Consider the following 8,947-nt stretch of genomic DNA (forward strand, 5'->3'; position numbering starts at 1 on the left):
TCCATTAGCCTTTTTGATTATTTTCTGTACCTGTCCATGACATTGACCCCTAAGTCTCTTTGGACCTCACTGTTTTGAGCTTTTCACCATTTAGAAAATACTCTGATCTATCCTTTTTAGGTCTAAAGTGGATGACCTCACACTTGCCTACATTGAAATCCATTTGCCACGGGAATGCTGGCCTTTATCCTTAATTATAGACTCTAGTACATAAATACTTGAAGGGAAAAAATTTACAGGGCTATGGGGAAAGAGCAGGGGAATGGGACTAATTGGATAGCTCTTTCAAAGAGCCGGCACAGGCACGATGGGCCAAATGGTCTCCTACTAGTATCATAGTAGGTACAGCACTAAAGTAGGTAGTGCTGTACCTACTATGATATGTTCTAACAAATATCAGAATTTAAGGCTATTATTATTTTGCATAACCATCCATAGGGAATATAATTTAACTCCTCAAGTGGGTAAATCAATATCTTTATGGATACTTTGCTGAACAACCACCTTTCTTTACTTTGCCTGCTTTTCTTTCTCTGGGCTTGATAGAGATCTAATATTTCCAGAGTTGCAGTGGTGGAGAGATAACAAGAAATGCTGCCAAGTCATGCTCCCACAACTATAATCTCAGATATTGGCTATGTATCAAATGATTTTCAATTCCCCCCTCCCACATAAGACATTGTCTTCCTCCACTCAGAAAATCTTGGCAATGGCTCCGAATATGCCTTTCACCCTTTCACTCATTAAGGCTCTGCCATTTTATCTGCATGGTTGTTTTTCTCAGTGTAGGCCATAAGTGTTTTCCCATGTGGTCCTGCCGATATTAACATTTTCTTCTTCCGTTTCCCGCCTGGCAGCCAATCACATTAACAGGCTGGCCAACTACCGGGTGGGAAAACCAGTGGCAGGAGGCTGCTGCAAGGGGCCGTAGGGGACGTTCCCCGGCAATCGATTGAGATCGGGGTTTGGGATCGAAGTTTGGTGGCGGGGGTGGTCAGAGTCCAGCAGAAGGCTCGAGATCGGAGCTTGGTTGTGGAGGCCGGGGCGGGGGGTGGGGTGGCGCGATCGCGGCAGCGAGGAGAGGCTGCGATCGGCAGAAGGGAGGCCGAAGGCTTCCTTGAGGAACCGGGGGGAGCACTCCTGCCCACGAGGAGTGCTATAAAAAGGACTAACCTGCAGCTCTCGCCTCCATTTCGCTGCCGGGTTTCTCGAGCCCTGGGAAACCCAGCTAGTAGCTGTTAACTTTAAATCAGGTTCCCAACTGCATTGTTGGAGCCTGATTTAAATATGATAATGAAGTGTCCCACCTCTCCAGGACGGGACACACGCATGCCATGCAACCCGCCGCCGTAAAAACGATTGGGAACGTGTCCCCCGATTTTTCGATTTTAACCACTCCTCTCACCCCGACCCTCTCCTGCCCATCATGAGGGGGTTCATTTCTCGGCCCAAATGTGAGATCTTCCTGGACACTGGTTGATTTATTTACTCACTGAATCGTGGGAAAAGCACCAAAAATGGACACATTTGTTGTACTATTGGGATTTATTCATAGGTATTATATTGTTCAACAAAGTTAAAAGTGGGTGAATCAGTCTGCCTTTCCTATGTCCACAGGCTGTCTTTGCTACTAATTCTTCTTCTCCTGTGCTTCACTCTTGCAGTACAATTTCTTGATTTCCTACTGCATATTGTTGGGATTATTTGTCGGAGCTAATCACAACAGAACTTCAGTTGAGAATCTTTCTGGAGAGCTCAACAGTTGAGTCTCTAGCTGAAAGCATATTTTGCATTATAAACCCTTTCTGAAAAGCTCCACAGGTCAATTTCCAAATGTAGCATAACATTATAGAGGTCACTTTTCCCAGTTAAGTTTGAAGTCTCTGCTGTTTTCCAAACATAATTAAATATTTACAAGACAGCCTGTGGCTACATTTTCCCTTCTCTTAGAGGCACAATCTGGGGAGCATGGATAATTGATAGTTTCTTGTAGGGATCCTGGACATTGACTTTGACAAAGCTCTAGGAGTATTCTTCCTTGCCGTGATGAAGTAAAGGCCAAAGCTGTGAATTTTTAACAGGGATTCTGCTACTTAAATTAGGATATAGTAGTAGTTGCTGATTGATTTGATCATGATACTTAAAAACAAGTATCTATGGTAAGCATTGCATTTAATTATTTGCTGTAATAAAAGACGTGATGAATGGTGCATCTTCACTAGACCATAGCTTATTGGTACAGTATAATTTACAATAAATTCAGGATCTACAATTTCTTTTTCCCAGCTTCTCCAAATTAAGCTAGAGTTCATTGAAACCAAGGGAACTTGCATGGCCTTATTTCATGCATCTGTTATTTGTTGCTAGTAAGGATGCACCTTCCCTTGTTATATAATCAGAGGATTCCTGTGATCGGAAACATGTATATTTCATTAATTATCTGATACCTTGAGCAAAGTTAGACTCATGGACCATTAAGATAGCTATTAATTACTATGGCACATAAAATGTTGCATTCAGGATGATGTACAATTAGCTGTATGTGTATCTACAGTAGTCTCCAGGTTTTTATTATTCTGCTTCCAACATTTACATCCATCGACACAATGAAGTTGCTAAATATTGAAGCAACTGCATAACAGCTTACTGTACAGTACTTCTCATACAGAGCCCAGTGAGCAGTGGGCAAGAAATGCCATGTACCATTGCAACATCTTATACAGCAAATAATGTTCCCTTTTACAGCAGCTTTAACTGCATCTTAATAGGCAACATCATTTAATCCAAGCATGGAACATAACCTTGCACACATCCCATTCCCATTCTCATTCCCAAACAATGAGAGATCAACAAATATGTAACTTACTAAGGTTAGGATGGCTTATGAATTACACACGCATGCTCACACTATTTTTAAGGAGAGAATAAAATACCGATTTTGGCCTTCTCCACTGTCATGTAATAGATTTGCTTGTATAAAACAAATAGGATGTACTATTAAAATATTACTGTACTGTACAGTGCTTTGGGACATCGGCAGTTTGTGGAAAGACAAAGCACAGCACAATGCTAAAACTGTGATCTTGCTTCAGTCCTAATACACTCAACAATTCATTATAGTAAGTAAATTAATCTGGCTATTTTGTCTTATCTGTTTATGAGATACTTCTGGACATAAGAAGAGATAATCAGTGATAAGGGAGAGCTAGCTCCCCAACATCACAGTGAAACGAGATGTTCCACCACACTGAATAAGCAACTTTATGGCTATCATCAGTCCTGTCAGCACTGTGACTAATGGTGGCCAACACCAGTGCTGCAAGGTAGTCTCATTTCAACATGAGATCTGTAAACCTGCTTTCCTTAAGGAGTGTTCACTTAAATGCCCTTCATGTGTTGATAACCAGAGATCTATTTCAGTGCTGCATTCTATATTTCAACTTTAGTATAAAGAATGTTCACTCAGCAAGCGGCCTGGACCAGGACCAGTAAAGAACTCTGAATATATTTTTTAAATGTTGCAGATCGGCCCCCTTGCTCAGATTGGTCATAAATCATGTGGGGGGTGGGGTGGGGGTGGGGGAGGTGAGCAACCTCCCCCCCCTCCAAGAGCAGGCAAATGGGTGAGTTTCCATGGGCATGGGGCAGGTCGGCAACACCGATGCACCTGTAGTGGTACTAGTGGCCACCTGCTTCAAGCTAATGTGCTGCTCTCCCACTAATCCTGAAAACTCCAGTGAGATCAGTTCTGGGCACCATCCCCACATAACTACCAGGATTGCGACCTGAGGAATTTAGTGGCCTAAATATTTAAAAGTTCTGTCAATAGCTCTATGTGCATGGCAGTAGCAATGTCACCTGAATTGTCACTTAGAATATACAAAGCTAGATCTTCCTCCCCTATAAAATTAGGAGGCATGGCAGAGGAAAATTATGGAAAACTGGTCAGGGAGGCCTATCGTCAATTCTTCTTCTGACTTCGGTTTTGCTCCCTCTGTCCCAGAAGGGAAGTTTGCTGGCCACCCCTTCACCACCCCATCATGAGTAAATGATGGCAGGGAGACTGGTCTTGGCAATCTGGCTGATTTCCCTGCCTTCCATTGCTGATTCCAATGATCCATCAGGGACCATCAGGACAGGGGTGGTGGTAGTCCCTGGGGCAGAGGTGGATGGCCTGATGTTGCCTCTTTTGAAAGGAGAGACCCCAGCGGTGGGTATCCCTACCTTTCATCAAACCCAAAAAATTACTTCGTTTAGGCCTCAGCCCAGTCAAAGGCCTAAATGTCAATTAAGGAGGAGGGAAATCTGGGCCATTGAGTCAGCTTATGTGAATTATTGACCACATCATAAATTTGAAATATCACTTATTCCTGGAATTTAACAACATTAAAAGCAGTGAGAAATTCAGCAGCACGTTCAGCCCAAACCCAGCAGACAATAATAAAAGCAGAAAATGCTGGAAAGATTCAGCAGGTCAGGCAGCATTTGTGGAGAGAGACTGTTGAGTGAGTTCTGAAGAAAGGTCATCAACCTGAAACATTAACTCTGTTTCTCTCTCCACAGATGCTGCATGACCTGTTGAGTGTTTCCAGCATTTTCTGTTTTTATTTCAGATTTCCAAAATCCACAGTAATTTGCTTTTGCCAAACAGACAATAATGTTGCCATCTGATCTCATGTATGTGTAGACATTACATGCATTTTTCTATTTGGAAATGGTTAGCATTTATATAGAACAGAAGACACTAGTTCATAGATATTAATAACTTCACAGAGCTCCCTCGTTGGCTCAGCAGATGTATCCAGTGAGTAGCTGAGCCATACACGCTAGAGCAGAATTGAGGACAGGATCACACTTCCCTGTGATGCCTCTCTGTGAAGCTTTCTGAAAGTCACTGTTAAGGCTCACACATATATAATGACTACAGCAAGGTAGTGGATCATGTCCAGTACCAATGAACCTGCACCTCAGCAAGGGATCAACGCATCCAAGAGAGGAGCAGACAAAACGAGTGAGGAAAGAAAAAAATTCTTCATAGAACCTGACTTATTACAAAGAGGTGTGATGTTGAGTAAACACATGGGAAAATTCTACAGGAACATGTATTTTATGGTGACTAATCTTTTTATTATTATATATGGTTTCATTAGGCGCCACATTATTACTAAAGATGTTTGCCTACTTAAAAAAAAATCTGCCCAGTCACTGTGCAGTGGCATAGAGATTACAAAGAATTTACAATGTATAAACAGACCATTTGGCCCAACTGGTCTATGTCTGTGTTTATGCTCCACATAGGCCTCCTCCCATTCTACTTCATCTAACCTTATCAGATTTGTAGTAATGTTTGTCACTGCAGAGTGTCAAAGTGCAAGCTTGATTCCCTACACCCCTGTCAGCCATATTATTGAAGGGTAGTATCTGCCCTCTGCTTGGAGCAAAAGAAAGTTGCTACCAATCCCCTGTTATGCACTTTCTAGCATCTGGCTGAAGTTTGGCATTGCAAGAGACCTCAGCAGGTCATCCCACCTTCTTGCTGGTTGCTGGGCATGTGTGGCTTAGTTGGACCTCCACAGCAAGAAAACGTAGACTACCCATACAAAACACAACTGATCCAACCTGTGCTATCACCACAGCAATGTGTGTTTTAGGTGTTAGAGCAAAAAAATCAGGAAACACCCTTGATCCTAGAAGTTTAGTGAATTTCTGTTGTAGTCATATAAATAGGACCAATATTATACTTTTATTTTTAGTGCAAAATACATTAAAACTTAAATGTTTTCCAAAAGCAAGATTTTTGCAATTTTTTATGCGTTCATGGGATGTGGGCGTCGCTGGCAAGGCCACCATTTATTGCCCATCACTAATTGCCCTTGAGAAGGTGGTGGTGAGCCGCCTTTTTGAACCGTTGCAGTCCGTGTGGTGAAGGTTCTCCCACAGTGCTTTAAGGTAGGGAGTTCCAAGATTTTGACCCAGTGACAACGAAGGAACGGCAATACATTTCCAAGTCGAGATGGTGTGTGACTTGGAGGGGAACATGCAGGTAGTGTTGTTCCCATGTGTTTGCTGCCCTTGTCCTAGGTGGTAGAAGTCACGGGTTTGGGAGGTGCTGTCAAAGAAGCCTTGGCAATTTGCTGTAGTGCATCCTGCAGATGATACAGACTGCAGTCACGGTGCGCCGGTGGTGAAGGGAGTGAATGTTTAGGGTGGTGGATGGGGTGCCAATCAAGCGGGCTGCTTTGTCCTGGACGGTGTCAAACTTCTTAAATGTTGTTGGAGCTGCACTCATCCAGGCAAGTGGAGAGTATTCCATCACACTCCTGACTTGTGCCTTGTAGATGGTGGAAAGGCTTTGGGGAGTCAGGAGGTGAGTCACTCACCACAGAATACCCAACCTCTGACCTGCTCTTGTAGCCACTGTATTTCTGTGGCTGGTCCAGTTAAGTTTCTGGTCAATGGTGACCCCCAGGATGTTGATGGTGGGGGATTTGGTGATTGTAATGCCGTTGAATGTCAAGGGGAGGTGGTTAGACTCTCTCTTGTTGGAGATGGTCATTGTCTGGCATTTGTCTGGCACGAATGTTACTTGCCACTTATCAGCCACTTATTGGATGTTGTCCAGGTCTTGCTGCATGCGGGCACGGTCTGCTTCATTATCTGAGGGGTTGCGAATGGAACTGAACACTGTGCAATCATCAGCGAACATCCCCATTTCTGACCTTATGATGGAGGGAAGGTCATTGATGAAGCAGCTGAAGATGATTGGGCCAAGGACACTACCCTGAGGAACTCCTGCAGCAATGTCCTGGGGCTAAGATGAATGACCTCCAACAACCACTACCATCTTCCTTTGTGCTAGTTATGACTCCAGCCACTGGAGAGTTTTCCCCCTGATTCACATTGACTTCAATTTTACTAGGGCTCCTTGGTGCCACACTCGGTCAAATGCTGCCTTGATGTCAAGGGCAGTCACTCTCACCTCACCTCTTTTGTCCATGTTTGGACCATGGCTGTAATGAGGTCTGGAGCCGAGTGGTCCTGGCAGAACCCAAACTGAGCATAGTGAGCAGGTTATTGGTGAGTAAGTGCCGCTTGATAGCACTGTCGACAACACCTTCCATCACTTTGCTGATGATTGAGAGTAGACTGATGGGGCAGTAATTGGCCGGATTGGATTTGTCCTGCTTTTTGTGGACAGGACATACCTGGGCAATTTTCCACATTGTCAGGTAGATGCCAATGTTGTAGCTGTACTGGAACAGCTTGGCTAGAGGCGCAGCTAGTTCTGGAGCACAAATCTTCAGCACTACAGCCGGGATGTTGTCGGGGCCCATAGCCTTTGTTGTATCCAGTGCACTCAGCCGTTCCTTGATATTGTAACATTGAAAAATAGAAAATAGGAGCAGGAGTAGGCCATTCGGCCCTTCGAGCCTGCTCTGCCATTCAATATGATCATGGCTGATTCTCTATCTCAATACCATATTCCCGCTCTCTATACCCCTTGATGCGTTTTGTGTCTAGAAATTTATCTATCTCCTTCTTAAGTATATTGAGTGACTTGGCCTCCACAGCCTTCTGTGGTAGAGAATTCGACAGGTTCACCACCCTCTGAGTGAAGAAATTTCTCCTCATCTCAGTCCTAAATGTCTTACCCCATATCCTGAGACTGACCCTTCGTTCTGGACCCCCAGCCAGGGGAAACATCCTCCCTGCATCCAGTCTGTCTAGCCCTGTCAGAATTTTATATGTTTCAATGAGATCCCCTCTCATTCTTCTAAACTCAAGTGAATACAGGCCGAGTCGACTCAATCTCTCCTCATACGACAGACCTGCCATCCCAGGAATCAGTCTGGTGAACCTTCGCTGCACTCCCTCTATAGCAAGTATATCCTTTCTTAGGTAAGGAGACCAAAACTGCACACAATACTCCAGGTGTGGTCTCACCAACGCCTTTTTTTACTGCAGTAAGACATCCTTGCTCCTGTACTCAAATCCTCTTGCAATGAAGGCCAACATACTATTTGCCTTCCGAACTGCTTGCTGCACCTGCATGTTTGCTTTCACTGGCTGGTGTACAAGGACACCCAGGTCCCTTTGTACATGAACATTCCCCAATCTATCACCATTTAAATAATACTCCGCCATTCTGTTTTTCCTTCCGAAGTGGATAACTTCACATTTATCCACATTATACTGCATCTGCCATGTATTTGCCCACTCACTCAACTTGTCTAAATCACCTTGAAGCCTCTTTGCATCCTCCTCACAACTCACGATCCCACCTAGTTTTGTGTCATCAGCAAAATTGGAAATATTGCATTTGGTTCCCTCATCCAAATCATTGATATATATTGTGAATAGCTGGGGCCCAAGCACTGATCCCTGCGGTACCTCACTAGTCACTGCCTGCCACCCTGAAAAAAATCCATTTATTCCTACTCTCTGTTTCCTGTCTGTTAACCAATTTTCAATCCATGCAAGTATATTACCCCTCGACCCCATGTGCTTTAATTTTGCACACTAACCTCTTATGTGGGACTTCATCAAAGGCCCTCTGAAAATCCAAATAAACCACATGCATTGGTTCTCCCTTATCTATTCTACCAGTTACATCCTCAAAAATTTCCAGTAGGTTTGTAAAATATGATTTTCCTTTCATAAATCCATATTGACTTTGTCTAATCCCATTGATATTTTCTAAGTGTCCTGTTATCACATCCTTTATAATAGACTCTAGTATTTTCGCTACTACTGATATAAGGCTAACCGGTCTGAAGTTCCCTGTTTTCTCTCTCCCTCCTTTTTTAAATAGTGGGGTTACATTTGTCACCCTCCAATCTGCAGGAACTATTCCATAATCTATAGAATTTTGGAAGATGATAACTAATGCATCCACTATTTTCATGACTACCTCTTTTAATACTCTGGGATGCAGATTATCAGGTCC

The sequence above is a fragment of the Heptranchias perlo genome, chromosome 6 (assembly GCF_035084215.1).
Source record: "Heptranchias perlo isolate sHepPer1 chromosome 6, sHepPer1.hap1, whole genome shotgun sequence".
In the NCBI taxonomy this organism is placed as follows: Eukaryota; Metazoa; Chordata; class Chondrichthyes; order Hexanchiformes; family Hexanchidae; genus Heptranchias; species Heptranchias perlo.